This window comes from Carettochelys insculpta, chromosome 1, assembly GCF_033958435.1.
Source record: "Carettochelys insculpta isolate YL-2023 chromosome 1, ASM3395843v1, whole genome shotgun sequence".
NCBI lineage: Eukaryota > Metazoa > Chordata > Testudines > Carettochelyidae > Carettochelys > Carettochelys insculpta.
The window spans coordinates 169,356,405-169,371,952 of record NC_134137.1 but is presented as its reverse complement, the minus strand read 5'-3'; the positions used below and the strand labels follow the sequence as shown (position 1 = coordinate 169,371,952).

At 51.4% G+C, this 15,548-nt stretch overlaps 1 long non-coding RNA gene across 3 annotated transcripts in view; it reads left to right on the top strand.

Annotated features, from left to right (window-relative positions):
- The window catches only part of LOC142006888 (uncharacterized), a 157,783-nt gene that overhangs the window by 86,328 nt on the left and 55,907 nt on the right, over positions 1–15,548 (top strand). For all 3 annotated transcript variants that reach the window (XR_012643844.1, XR_012643845.1, XR_012643846.1), the window contains exon 3: positions 4,141–4,267. This is a non-coding gene — a long non-coding RNA (uncharacterized LOC142006888). The remainder of the gene's footprint in view (positions 1–4,140; positions 4,268–15,548) is intronic.

The following is a 15,548-nucleotide window of genomic DNA, read 5'->3' as shown; positions in this document are numbered from 1 at the left end:
GCAGCCTGGCTCCTGTCTCCCCACACAACTTTTGTGAAAATTTGAGTTACATGGGACTTTCAGGAATGCAACCCCCCTGCCATAACGGGATGGTTTACTATAATGGTGCCTCTTCATTCAACTAATCTGCTACTTCTGAGTGTTCAGGGTAATATCTGTTGATGAAGTATGTTTTCTTTCTTACACCTTACTCCTGTTTGCTGTCCTGGGTTAACACAAATGAGACAGAAAGAGCTGCTAGTCTAACTGCAGATCATAAACTAAGATCTGATCTTTGGGTGTAAGGTTGAATTTCCAGGGTTAAAACCTTCCTTCCGTTACATGTACACTGAGCAGAACTGATCTGGAAGGAGAATAAGTATGGAACTCCATGATGCCATATTTACTGTCACCTTTGGCTGGAGAAATTTTCTTAATTTCTTGTAGGTTTGGAGCACTAAAATGGTCAGTTCTGAGGACAAGAGCGTGGACTTCAATTTCCAATGGAAGTTGAGCACCTAACTCCCTTAGGCTACATCTACACGTGCACCCAACTTCGAAATAGCTTATTTCGATGTTGCGACATCGAAATAGGCTATTTCGATGAATAACGTCTACACGTCCTCCAGGGCTGGCAACGTCGATGTTCAACTTCGACGTTGCTCAGCCCAACATCGAAATAGGCACAGCGAGGGAACGTCTACACGCCAAAGTAGCACACATCGAAATAAGGGAGCCAGGCACAGCTGCAGACAGGGTCACGGGGCGGACTCAACAGCAAGTCGCTCCCTTAAAGGGCCCCTCCCAGACACACTTTCATTAAACAGTGCAAGATACACAGAGCCAACAACTAGTTGCAGACCCTGTATATGCAGCACGGACCCCCAGCTGCAGCAGCAGCAGCCAGAAGCCCTGAGCTAAGGGCTGCTGCCCACGGTGACCACAGAGCCCCGCAAGGGCTGAAGAGAGAGTATCTCTCAACCCCCCAGCTGATGGCCGCCATGGAGGACCCCGCTATTTCGATGTTGCGGGACGCGGATCGTCTACACGTCCCTACTTCGATGTTGAACGTCGAAGTAGGGCACTATTCCCATCCCCTCATGGGGTTAGCGACTTCGACGTCTCGCCGCCTAACGTCGATTTCAACTTCGAAATAGCGCCCGACGCGTGTAGATGTGACGGGCGCTATTTCGAAGTTAGTGCCGCTACTTCGAAGTAGCGTGCACGTGTAGACGCAGCTTTAGGCTCCTTTGAAAATCCAACCATGTAGTGGAGTAGAGACCGCTTCAGACATAGGACTGTCATGTATAACCAGCAAGACTGACTAGAAAATTAGGATTCCATTTTGCAAACATTCTAAGGTTTCAGCATTCTGTTTCATTCTGCATCAAAGGGAGAGGAAGGCGTGTCTGCAGGAGGGTGACCATCCATCCTGTTTTTCCCTGGACAGTCCCTTATTTAAGCTGTCTCACAGGCATCCCGACTATTGTAAGAAAATGGGCTAATTGTCCGGTATTCTGTGAGGCTCCTGTTCCCTGGCACCCAGTGTCTTAAGGTGGCAGCCCCTGCTGCCAGACAGCTTCTCTGCTGGGTGGCTGCCCCATTCCCTGGCACCCCTTGGAGGCAGCCCCCATTGCCACGGCGCAGCCTCTTCATTCACTGGAGCCTCACATCTGGGAGGTTGTGGAGCCCCCATCCTCCACTCCTCCTCATCAGGAGGCTGCACAGCCCCCATCCCTGGTGCCTCACTGACAGGGAACAGCATTCCCCCATCCCTGGAGGCCGGTGTCCCATATTTGCCATAGGGCAATGTGGTTACCCAAATTCTACACTGCGCTTGGGCAACCACTGCTGGTCTGTGACTTGGACTCACAGGACTCACGCTAAGGATTTGTTTAATTTCAGAATAGATGTTGAGTCTCAGTCTGGAGCTCAGCTCTAGGATCCTGCAAAGTGGGAGAGTCTCAGAGCTTAGGCTGCAGTCTAAGCCCAAACATCTTCTCTGCAATTAAACAGCCCCTTAACCTGAGCCTTACAAGCCAGCTGTCATGGCCAGCCACAGGTGTCTAACTGCAGTGTACACACACCAGGAGAGTGACTCAGCCCGGAATCGCCAGTAACCTAACATTTTAGACACTCACCTGAGATATGTGAGATGACTCAAGTTCATGTCCCTGTTCCACCTGCTTGAGAGTAGTGACTTGAGCCTGGGTTTCCCACATACTAGGTGAGAGCACTAGCAACCCCTTTTGTGTACTGGCTATATTAGGGGAGTTGGAGCTATGTCCTTTTGATCTGGCAAGAAAGCCCATACTGGACACAAGAAGCCTTCCCAATGAACGTTTAATCAAAACCAAATCATTTCTGCAACAAGTTTTGATTTGAATGAACTGGGATTTCTCAACAACAGAAAAGCTTTGTTGAAAAAGTCCCATCCAACTCCACTAACCAATACTTTGCAACAGCTAAGCACTGAAATTTCTTCCTTTGAGTCAGTCATCAAACAGCTCCTGCGTTGTATGCTGTGTGATTAGGAAGCATTTTAGGTAAATGGATTAATGCAGAATTCATACAGCTAACACAGTACACAGCATCCATTCAAGTGGAATCTCAGTGTTCTTCGGAGATGTAAATGTCAACACAGCCAAGAAGTTTATCAGGAGGTTAAGATACAAAAAAGAGCAGCCATAATTCTGAATAGAAATGGGAGGAAAGAAAGAGTTTGCATTATTGAAAAATCAGTTCCAGCATTTTCTGAGCCTTCCCCCCAGAGCTGGCACAACATTTTCCTAGCCTTTATACTATCCACTTGCACAATACAACTAGCCTCAGCTACAGCCACAGCAGTGCTATGTTGCTACTTTACTCCTGGGCCCTTGCCTTCCAAAGAGCCCTTTCCTAATAGGAATACCACTCTGCAGAAAAAATGTCCTCTGTCATCCAATCTATCAAGAGACAATAACTCTCTATTCCATCAAACCTTGCAGCTGACATAAAATGACTCTTAGCCTTATTTTGCCAAGACTACACATATTATACAAAGATCTGCTGGAGGCTTCAATTGCCTTAATTTACCATAGTAAGAAATGATCTGGCTGGGTTTTCTGTGGAACAGCCAGAAAAACTTGAGGAGGAAACAAGACAAGCATGATGTGAGGGTCACAGCCTGTGCACATATAATGCCATGCTCAGAGAAGTCTGGGTAAAAATGTTCCAATGGCTTGAGGGAACACTAATCATATTATTAAGAGAGGATTTGGGATGGTCTATATTGATGGATGATTTTCCAAACTATTTTCCAAGACAAATCTCTGCAGACACACTTCTAGTGTTGTAATGGTTAAATAAAAGCTGCTCTGGCAGTAAAAAGTCCACAGCAATTTCAGCTGCAGAGCTCCACACAAACAGCAATGAGATAAATGTAATAAATGGTACTGTAGAATTGGGGTCAGATGCATTGCTTATGGGCACAGTATCTTATCATTTCAGAAACTCACACACAGGAGCTGGAAAGTAAATATCCTGTATCCAGCTTCAGAGCAGAAAATATTTTCAACTACTACAGGACAAAGTCAGGATTTTTATGAGGGATAAGAATTATGGCCTAGCATGGCAAAAAGGAGAGATTTGAGAAATCATTTTAAAGTTATGCCTATTTTAGCTGTTCCTAGGAGAAAGTGAGGGGAGGGGGAAGATGTGCAGCATTATAGAAAGTCCCTGCTAGGGGTATGGCTGGGTAGATTATTCCTGGAAAATACATAGCGCATCAAAAGCAGCCATTACAACGGATTTGAATCATAGCCAGATTAAAGGAAAGGATCCCTTTCACACAAAAGTGTAGAGATGACCTTCTTGCAAGTTATTTCAAGGCACAAGGGAAAAGAAACAAAGACAGTGAAATGACCAGGTTTCAGAGATTATTTTTGGGAGCAAGGTGAAGAAATGTTTTGTGTTGAAAAAACATGGCAAAGAGTACAATTTAACCATCCACAAGCCATAAAGGCCAGTTGGAAGTTTCACTTTGGATTATTACAGCAGAACGAGTGTTTATCTGAACATCATACACATTATCCAAATCTCAGTCAAACCTGCCCTGCCACTTTCTCTGATGAGAGATGTTTGGTTCACTCTAGGATAGTATTTTTTCTCTTATGCTTCCAGGTCTAGCTGGAACCTGGAAGCAGAGGTCAGGAAACAGAAAAAACAAAGTGGAAAAGATACAGATATGTATACAACCAGCCAACATACAAAGAGATTCAGCTTGGCGTTGATTCCGATAAAGGTCCAGGTTAGTTTTATTTTATTTCAACATGTTCGCTCATCCCTTGTCACTAAAACAAATGGGTATTTATTGATTACGTCCATCTATGCCATACAGTTCAATGTTTTCGCTTGTACCATTGTACTGATCTCTTCTGCTCCCGTTATATCCTTTCTCCCCTTCTCTTGTCCACCCACTTCATTTAGTCAGGAAGTTACAGGATTAGGCTGTGACCCTGCAAACACTTGGGACCACGAGGAATTCACACACAAGTACTCCTGGGACTGCAAAACTGTTGTATGACTTCTCACATGTGCAACGCTAAATTTGTAACTGTTTGCTGGAGTGGGGCCTATTACAAGAATTACTCACAGGTGTAAAGTTTTTCATACATTACCTCTTGCAATGTCAAGGCCTTAATGTACTCCATCAAGGCAGCTGGACAATTCAAAACTTAGAAAGGATTTTCAGTCATTGGGTAACAATGCTATTTGGTAGCAATCTATGCTTATCAGCATGTTGATAGTAACTGGACATCTCCCCCCTAAATTTCAAAAGAACTCAGAATGCATAACCATGGCCTGCTTCTCAAAAGAGTTCATGTTGGATGCTAATTTTTTTTAAAAATCTGACCTTTAATTATTGACTAACCAGGAGCTAGGCTCAATGGAAAATCTTATTCTAGATGAGGGTGCTGAATGCTTGCAAATCTGACCTGGTGAAAGAAATGTTTAGTCAAAAGTGTTCCATCCTGCTTTTTTCCCTGGAGAACTGGGCTTTAAATTAAACGAGCATTTGATGTCTTCAGAATTTTCAATTTTTCCATTGGCAAATGAAACATTTCCAGCTGAAAATATTTTTAGCTTTTTCCTGGAAGTTTTTAGTTTGTGATCTTTTATTATTGATGATAAATTGACTTTTTACACAGAGAAAAAAATATTTTCAGACCAGATGTAACATTTAATAAATTGCACTTACAATAAATCCCCTCATGTTGTTCAGACAGGAGGTTATAAATAAAAACCAGCAAGAATCATAGCAGTAAATTCTAAATATTTTTAAATAAGAGTCTGAACATATTATTTGAAACCCATCATTAATATTCCAACCATATATATTAATTTCATAAAGGGCTGATGTACTTTCAGATAAAATCGTGGAATACGTATTAAAATTTGAATATGATAATGGCTTTATCTGTTTCCAACTTGATGGGAGTGGAATACAGAGAGCTATAATAACCCTACCAGAACAGAAAGAGAAAAAAAATTATGCATGGAGAACCTGTGCTGACTGATTATTACTGTGCTGTTTTATGTGTCTTCTAGGTGTTGTTTGGTCTCTCCTTTATGGCTCTTTCATCCAAAACCCCCCCCAGGAATTTGTAGGAAATTTCTTTAACCACAGGAGATCGATTTTTCTTCTTCATACAGAAACACTCAGAGCCCCAGGGTGGCACTGAAATAACAGTACAGTTTAGGTATGATTATGTGCTGACGAGCATTTTACACACCTGATCAGATCAACTCAGTTCATGCATATTGCTTTTTAAAGGGATGGGTGTAAGAGCTACATGGACACTGTTCTTTTAAACACAGAATCCATTGGCACTGACAAATAACCATGGTGAATTCAGCATGTTTTGTGCTCACAGACTCTGTTAAAGCACTTTGCAATTTTTCTTAAGTGTTTGTCGCTCACATAGATTATGCATACAAAGTCAGGATTGGTCCTGGACAGTTCGCTGCAAGTGCCCGGGCTCTGATTCTGCAAAGGCTTTTGCCCATACTCAGCTGTAATCTTAGAATACTAGAACTGGAAGGCAGCTCCAGAGGTCATCAAGTCCAGTCCCCTGCCCTCGTGGCAGCACCCGGCACTGTCTCTGACAGGGGTTTGTGTAAATATGACAGAAGAAAAATGCCTATGACTGAACAATGCTGAATGTGTGTGTGTAGTGTTTACATGGCTGGTGCCTTAGGCTGAATACTCTTTGGGACAGGTATTGTCTTTCTATTATACATTGGGTGCAGCACTTTCTCCAGTGAAGCTTGGGCCCACAGATGTGACTGCAATACAAATAAATAATAATCATAACAAGTATTACACATTCAAAGCTCAAGCAACATGATTTGTCATGTATGTTACATTGAATTATTTCTGCTTTTTCTTTGGAGGCCACAGCTGCTCATGGGAAACAGGCCTGAGTAATCTCTTTGGCTTTGCTTTTTCGCACAATGAAGGTGGGAGCTGAAGATAAGCCAGCTGAGAAAATTTAGGATATTTAAACATTTTCCTTTCTTTAGTATCATGACCTCAATGCCTAAAGCATTACTCTTCAGATAATAAGACCACTGTAAATTGGCAGGTCCCATACCGTATAAAATATGCAACCTTTATTTGAAGAAGAGGTTCATCATTTTCAGCCTACAGAAACAGCCCTTCCATGGTGACTGGCACATAGCTATTGCATGTGTGAACACAGGGCCAGAGTTAGATTAAGATCCCCCTAAGAAACTCTCTACCCAAGGGTTTTTAAGAGCATTCCAGCTATGTCCCATTATAAGACACAGCTAGCCTATAGCCGTACAATGTAAATGCACTTAGCAGGCGGGTGGATCTTCACGGTAGGTTGCTGGGAGTAACTGTGCTATAGCAGAAGCAGGAAGAGCCAATATGTGATGTAACTCTTCGCTCCTGGGCCCCAGGTCCCTATCCATTAACAAAGCAGGGACCACTCCAGTTCCTGGCACACATGCTTTTATTATGTGTGAAAGTCTTACCACCTTCTAGCTGTGTCTACACGTGCACGCTACTTCGAAGTAGCGGCACTAACTTCGAAATAGCGCCCATCGCGGCTACACGCGTCGGGCGCTATTTCGAAGTTAACTTCGACATTAGGCAGCGAGACGTCGAAGTCGCTAACCTCATGAGGGGATTGGAATAGCGCCCTACTTCGACGTTCAACGTGGAAGTAGGGACCGTGTAGACCATCTGCGTCCCGCAACGTCGAAATTCCTGGGTCCTCCATGGCGGCCATCAGCTGGGGGGTTGAGAGATGCTCTCTCTCCAGCCCCTGCGGGGCTCTATGGTCACCATGGGCAGCAGCCCTTAGCCCAGGGCTTCTGGCTGCTTCTGCGGCAGCTGGGGATCCATGCTGCAGGCACAGGGTCTGCAACCAGTTGTCGGCTCTGTGTATCTTGTGTTGTTTAGTGCAACTGTGTCTGGGAGGGGCCCTTTAAGGGAGCGGCTTGCTGTTGAGTCCTCCCTGTGACCCTGTCTGCAGCTGTGCCTGGCACCCTTATTTCGATGTGTGCTACTTTGGCATGTAGACGTACCCTCGCAGTGCCTATTTCGATGTGGTGCCGCGCAACGTCGAAGTTGAACGTCGACGTTGCCAGCCCTGGAGGACGTGTAGACGTTATTCATCGAAATAGCCTATTTCGATGTTGGCTTCACGTGTAGACATAGCCTCTATGCACAGTTGATCACAGTAACCCCTCTGGTTGCCCAGCTAGACAGGCAGAGAGCCTTCCATGCCCTTCCTCTCTCTGTCTCTCTCCCTTTCCTGCACTCCCAGCTGCTTTGTATGCTCCCCCCAACCTACTCTGGGGCTCACCACCACCAGCCAGCAGGCCGGGGTTTGCTCTGCCTGCTCCTATAACTCTCTTTAGCTACGTCTACACGTGAACGCTACATCGAAGTAGCTTATTTTGATATAGCAACATCGAAATAGGCTATTTCGATGAATAATGTCTACACGTCCTCCAGGGCTGGCAACATCGATGTTCAATGTCGACATTGCGCAGCACCACAACGAAATAGGCGCTGCGAGGAAACATCTACACACCAAAGTAGCACACATCGAAATAAGGGTGCCAGGAACAGCTGCAGACAGGGTCACAGGGCGAACTAGCGCTTCCGGGGCAACAGCTAGCCGCTCCCTTAAAGGGCCCCTCCTAGACACACGCAGCCTGCACAGCACGCAGTCTGCAGAGCCATAGGCACGCACACCTCGAACGATGCAATCATGGACCCCCAGCAGCAGCGGCAGCAGCAGCAGCAGCCAGAGGTCCACACAGCTGCCCCTGCAGGAGCAGTGCTCGCCCTGCTCCATGCCCTGCAGGAGGCAGCTGAGCACCTCCTTGCCACAGAGGAGGAGCTGCCCGCAGGGGAGGAGGACGCAACCCCCAAACCCTGCAGCACCCCGCCCCACCCCCCGCCTCATACGCCGCTGGCTGTGGAGCTACCCCACGAGCACCGACTGGTGGGAGCGGCTGGTGCTCGGAGAGTGGGACGACGACCGCTGGCTCCGGAACTTTCGTATGAGCCGGCAGACATTTCTGGAGCTATGCCAGTGGCTCACCCCCGCACTCAGGCACCAGGACACCGCCATGTGGCGTGCCCTCAGCGTGGAGAAACGGGTCGGCATCGCTGTCTGGAAGCTGGCCACTCCAGACAGCTACTGATCTGTGGGGCAGCAGTTTGGCGTCGGCAAGGCCACTGTCGGGGCTGCCCTCATGGAGGTAAGAGGACCCACGGGGGGGAGGGGGAGGCAGCCTTGGCAGGGGAGGGGAGGGGAGGGGAGGGGAGAGGAGGGGGGGCCCTGGCAGGGGAGGGGAGGGGAGGGGAGGGGGGCCCTGGCAGGGGATGGGAGGGGAGGGGAGCCCTGGCAGGGGAGGGCCACACACACTCTGCACACCCCTCTTTGGTGCTCTCCCGTGTGCTTCCCCTGCAGGTTCTCCGCGCCATCAATGCCCTGCTCCTCCACAGGCTCGTGCGGCCTGGGGACCTGGATGCCGCCATCGCGGGGTTTGCCACCCTGGGCTTCCCCAGTTGCTTCGGGGCTCTGGATGGGACTCACATCCCCATCCGTGCCCCGGAGCACAATGGAGGATGCTACTTAAACAGGAAGGGCTACCACTCAGTGGTCCTCCAGGCCTTGGTGGAGAGCCGGGGCCGTTTCCTGGACATTTATGTGGGCTGGCCTGGCAGCACCCACAACACGCGGGTATTCCGGAACTTGGGCCTGTGCCGCCGGCTGGAGGCGGGGACCTACATCCCCCAGCAGGAGATCCCTGTGGGGGACACCACCATGTCCCTCTGTGTCATCACAGATGTGGCATACCCCCTCCGGCCCTGGCTCATGCACCCGTACACGGGCCATCTGTCTGCCAGCCAGGAGCGCTTCAACCAGCGCCTGAACCACGCGCGCCAGGTGGTGGAGCGCACATTTGGCTGCCTCAAAGGGTGCTGGAGGTGTCTCCTCACCCACCTTGATGCGGGCCCCACCAACATCCCCCAGATTGTGGGTGCATGCAGCGCCCTACACAACCTGGTGAAGAGCAAGGGGGAGGCCTTCTTTCAGGGCTGGGCTGTGGAGGCCGGCAGGGCCGATGTGCAGCCACCCGCTGCCTCCAGTCTCCAGGTGGACGTCGAAGGGACCCTGGTCCGGGAGGCACTGCGGGCCCAGTTCGATGAGGTTGCGGGATGAACGCTGGCAGGCCCCCCACTGCACCCCCCCCCATCCTTCACAACACTCCCTGCCCCTATGCCCACACCACAGAGCACCCAAGAGCACCCCCCCCAACTTTTCTTGTAAAAATAAAAGCAGACAGTTGTTTGTCAACTCAGACATCTTTACTGGAACTCTTATTATTATTATTATTATTAATATTATGAACAAGACAAACTATGTACAGGGGAAATCTAACTGATAAATATATAAACATTATAAAAATCGGGATAACATGAAAGGGGAAGGCAAGGAAGGGGAGAACTATTTACATGAGGGGGTAAGGATCAGCATAGTAATGGGTCACAAATACAAACTATTTACAACAAAATAACAATAAACTGGGGGGAATATATACAAAGGGGGAGAGGGGGGGCATGTCCTGGGCCCCACGCCCCTACAGTCCAGTGCTGGAGGTGGGCGGCCGGATTCCCCGCCTTGGCTGCAGCCCTGGCCGGGGCTGGCTGGGGGCCGGGCAGACCGGGAGATACGGCTGGCGAGTGTCAGCTGGCCCCAGGTCCCCCTCAGCGGAATGGCCATCGGTGGTGGGTGGCGGTGCGACAGCGGACGGCGCAGCGGGTGGAGCAGCAGGTGGAGCAGGCAGGGCGGGCGCTGCGGCGGCTGGCGCGGCCTGGGGGGCCAGGGAGTCCGCGATGCGGTTGAGGGTCCGCATGTAGGCCCCCCATGCCTCCTGGCGCTAGGCCAGCCCCACTCCTGCAGGTGGAGGCGGCGTTCCTCCACCCGCAGCCACTGCTCGGTGACCTCCAGCTGCCGACAGTGGAGGGCCAGCAGCTGGGGGTCCGTCGCCGTCGGCTGGTGGTGCTGCGTCCACGGTCTTCCCCACCGTGGGGGCGGTCGGTGCTCCGCCGAGGGGCTGGCCTGGAGTGATGGCCCCGGAGGGCTTTCCAGGACCACTGACGCCTCGCCGGCGCTCTCCAGTCCTTCTGATGGTGCAGCTGCGGAACACAGGAGGGGGGAAGAAGAGTGGAGACAGCTGTTAGTATGGGCCCTGAGCCGTGGCCCTTGTCCCCCCACCCCTCTGCTGCAGGTTCCCCATCCCCGTCCCCGGGAGATGCTGCTGTGATGGGGTTCTGGGGTCCCCCTGCACTGCACCCCGTCCGCTGGCAGGAGTGACTCTCACTCAGCAGGTAAAACAGGAGGTTTATTAGGCAACAGATGCCCAGTTTCTCACAGAAGCGACAATACAGCAGTCAGAGATGGTCCTTCCAAACCGTCCTGGGGAGAAGACCCCGAGGGGTGCCCCTCTGGGGTGTAGCTTTCCCCCTCCTCAGGCTGGCTGCCTTCCAGCTCTCCCTTCCCCTTGCCTCTAACTGCCACCCCTGATTCAAACCCAGCTCGGCTCCTCCCTCCTCTTTGTTCAGGGCAGAGGTGTAACCTGCCAGTTGTAGCCCCAGGATCATCCTTAGCCACTGGGAGCTATTCAGCTTGTTTCTCATATCTAGCCTGAGTCTCGCATTTGCACTCCCCCCACTCCATCACATGCTGCTGCTGCTGCTGCTGCTGCTGCTGGGTGTCCCACCCCCTCCCCCCGGGGGACCCTAGAGGTTCCGCTCCCTCCAGCCCCAGGGATGGGACATGGCACTGTCGTGCTGGGGGGGCAGGGGCTGATGCACTCTTCTGAGGGACATGTCACTGCTGTCCTTGGGGCCATGGTCATCTGGGCATGTGGAAGGCCCTGGCCACATATCTATGACCCCCGCCCCTCAACCCCGGGGGTGTGCACCAGGGGGGTACATACCTGACGGTCCACTCCCATGGTCAGGGGACACCCGGGGGGCGGACACCTGGCTGGAGCTCCTGGATGGGAGGATGATGTGGAGGCCGGCGTCACTGGAGGAGGAGTCCCTCTCCTCCTCCTCCTCCTCCTGCTCCGGTGCCCCGGGTGTGGGCTCCTGGGGGGGCCCCTGGGGTGCGGGGCTTGCCTCCGGGGTGGACTCTGCCTCCGGGGCCTGCTGGGGCTCCTCGGCCAAGGTATCAAGAGTAGCCAGAGGGGAGGAGGTGTGCTGGGGGCCCAGGATGTCCCTGAGCTCCCTGTAAAAGGGGCAAGTGACAGGGGCGGCCGCAGATCAGCCGTCCGCATCCCAGGCCCTGGCGTAATCCTGCCGCAGCTCCTTCACTTTACTCCGGACATGATCCGGAGTGCGGGCAGGGTGACCCTGGGTGGCCAGGCCCTTGGCCAGCCGAGCGAACGCATCCGCGTTCCACCTCTTGCTCCCCATTACCTGGAGCACCTCCTCCTTGCTCCAGAGCCCCAGCAGGTCCCGAAGCTCGGCCTCTGTCCAGGAGGGGCCCCACTGCCGCTTCCCCGCCTGGCTGCTGGGTTGGGAGCCCTGGCTCCCCTTGGGGGGGGTCCCCTGGGTGCGCTGGGTGGGCTGGCGGGTGGCCATCACAGCGGGTGGGGGTGTGTGTGGCTGCGGAGGAGCGTGCAGGCTAGCCGCGTGTTACTGATGCTGCCTCCACGCTCTCTCAGCTTCCTGCACAGGAAGGCAGGGGGCGGGGAGCTTTAAGGGGCCGCTCCACGCAGCCACCATTGAGGTCAGGGGCTGGAGAGAGCGTCTCTCAACCCCTCAGCTGATGGCCGCCATGGAGGATCCCGCAATTTCGATGTTGCAGGACGCGCAACGACTACACGTTCCCTACTTCGACGTTGAACGTCGAAGTAGGGCACTATTCCCATCCCTTCATGGGGTTAGCGACTTCAACGTCTCGCCGCCTTACGTCGATGTTAACTTCGAAATAGCGCCCAACATATGTAGCCATGACGGGTGTTATTTCGAAGTTGGTGCCGCTACTTTGAAGTAGCGTTTACGTGTAGACGCGGCTTTTGTGGGGGGCTGGTGTGGCAGAGCTCTGGCTCAGGATCTCTGGCTAGTAGTCTGTCACAGGAGGGCGAGCAAAGATAAGCCAGTCTGTTCTGTCCAAGCTTTTCCCTGCCAGTGCTAGATCCAGTGATGCTGCAGGAGGGCATGCTTTTGCCCCAGGGGCAGGAATGTCCACAGCTTCCTTCGTTATATCTACTCTTGTCTGTACTGGTCAATGTACCTCTATTGTTCTCTTTCATTTTCCACACTTGTACTTCATTTGTGAGCCAGGTCCAAGGGGGACAAAGATGAAGACAAGGGAGGGTTAAAGCAATGTGGTCTCAGCTTAAATAGCATCCATTACAGACAGTGCCCGAGCAGTGCAGAGATAACGTTCCAGGAGAGAAGAAGACACAGTGGGGCGGCTATCTTAAAACCATCCCTTTTACACATTCGGGAGAGGCAACTTGGCACTCCGGAAACTGTCTGCATCTTGACATGCCCAAATAACTAAAAATCTGACCCTCAGTGACTAAGTCACTCAGTCATTTTGACCATGTTACCATAAATGATCTGGAACCATCAAGCTGTGTTCATAGGTGAGCTGTCGTCTTTTCTTTCCTCCTCGCCCTCCAATTACTGTGACAGGTGGTACCTCTTGTGAGCACCACTGCCTGGCCAAGAGTTTGTCTGCGCTACTTCAGTTGTTTTGCTGCCTTTTCGGCCACTCAGTCCTCCATCCAAGTGTCTCTGGGTGTCATCAAACCCCTTCTGGGGTACACATTTCCCAAGGCTTCTCTCTCTGCCTTCTCTATAATCTGTTTCTCCCAGGTGGTTTCCCTACTCAGAGAGAGTGGTGTCTTCAGGGCTTCTCCTCCTGGAGAAGGTATTTGGGTTGTTGCATGGTTTTTCTAGTTCCAGCCCTCTGGCTGGGTTGCTAGTGTCCAATTCCTCCTCCTCCCTTCCACCAGAAGCCAGTATCTAGATGCCGTCCTCCCAATTGCTACTGGTGGGAGTTGGGGGCACAGTTCCACCACTGCCTCTGGACCCCAGCTCCTCCCATAGGGAGGGGCCTGACGGGTGGAGAGCCCTATTCAGCAACCAGTCTCCTGGGGATCCACACAATTTCTCCTGTTGTAGTCCAGGAGATCTCTGACCTTCGTAGTTGCTACCAGGACCAAACCTTGGCACACTGGGGGAGACTTTGCCACCTGCACACGTAAGGATGGGTTACATATCAGGGGTTCCAAGAGGTGGTCTGCCCCCCTACGCGGCCACAATGGACCTAGTCACTGAGAAGAGTTTCCAGGTCCAGAGAAGGTCCCAGTAGAACTCCTGTAGCTTGGGTAGGTCTCATGGAAGGCCTCTTGGATGGAGAAAAAAGAGCTGCTGCTTGTATCAGAGCCCTTGGTGCTGCAAGCCGGACACTCTGCATCACACAAGATTATCTGGAGGGCCTGGAGGCAGAAGGTGTGGACGTGGCTATGGAAGCAGACTAAGCCCTGTCTTCCCTCCTCCAGGGGCAGACTGAGTACCCTGCAAAGACTCACTGCAACCCTGCCCAGGAAAACTCCAGAACTATTTTGTGGAACCTGCTCAGGAAATCCAGGGTAGGCTTCAGGGTGTTGAGCCAGTGCCAGAGCATGGACAAGACCAGGGGTTGAGCCCCAGTGCCCTTCCCCACAGTGAGAGACATTGGAGCAGTTCCATACACTGCCACAACTGCTCATCCAACCTGGCCTCCAAACTTGCCAATTCTCCAGCAGGGAGGGATGTGTGGTGGACAGGCAGGGTGGGCTGTGGCAAAGCCGTGACCCTCCAGCTCCTGGGCTTCTGGGCCCAGTTCACCCCATCACAGTTACCCTCAATAATTTCACTTTTTTTCAAAATTAAATTGCACATGTTGATGCAACAAGAGGAGGAGTACTGGATGGCCATTCACCATGTATGTTGGTACAGCGGTTCACAGAATGGTTTGCTTCTTCTCACTCAGTCTATTTAGTTAATTGAATCCATACTTCAAGGCTTTTTTTATACAGTAGACTCTAAAAGGTGTTGGAAGAGGAAGGTGGGGAGAACAGTTGTATAAGTTTGTGGTTATACCAGAAATAACTTCACTTTGTTCTTTCTCCCCACTCCCCCGCCTTGCAAAGGAAATAGAACCGGGCCTCTTCACTGGTGAAATATGTTGGAAACCTGTCCAGGGAATAAAAATCAGCCATTCCAGAGTCTCTTTACTTTGATGTGTGCTCATGCGGGCTAAATATCTGAAAGAGTGAGATACCACAAAACAAGAATTCAATTTAAACATTAGGTCAGCTGCAGTACATGTTGATTATTTTTGGGGGGTGGGTGGGGTGGGGAGGAAGAAAGGATTACAGGGAAATGGAAAGTGGTTTGATATTATTAATAAATCAAAAGTCTCCACTTAATGTGGAGGGCTAAGTTCATTACACCTCAGGCAGGATTCCATATTGCAGACTAGAAATGGGAAAACAACTGTCCCTGTCTTGGGAAAGATTCTACAGGTCTATGCATTAGCAGATGCACCCTGGACTCATATATCCACATCTTGGGTCTGTAGGAGGGTGAGAGGGAGGCCAGCCAAGGCAGGGGTTAAACAAGGCCTGTTGGCCCAATCAGCCCCACCCCGGTTCACCTGCGGCCAGTGTCAGGCCTGGAGGGGTATAAAGGGAGAGAAGCCAGCTCAGTCTGGGACTGAGGAGTGAAGAGGCAGGAGCTGGCTCTGAGGCAGGAGGCCCCAGGCCAGAGCGGCCATTTGGTTGGCTGCTGGAGGGCACAGCCCAGGACCCTCCCCCAGGTACTGAGGGAAGTGGGAGCCCCTCCCCAGGGAACCCTGCTCCTGCCAAAAGGGGCAACTAGATTCTTGGGGCCATGCCCCCAACTCAACCCATAGATTCTTAGGTGGGGGCTGCAGACCCATCCAACAGGTCCAGGCCAAAGGGCCTAGGCA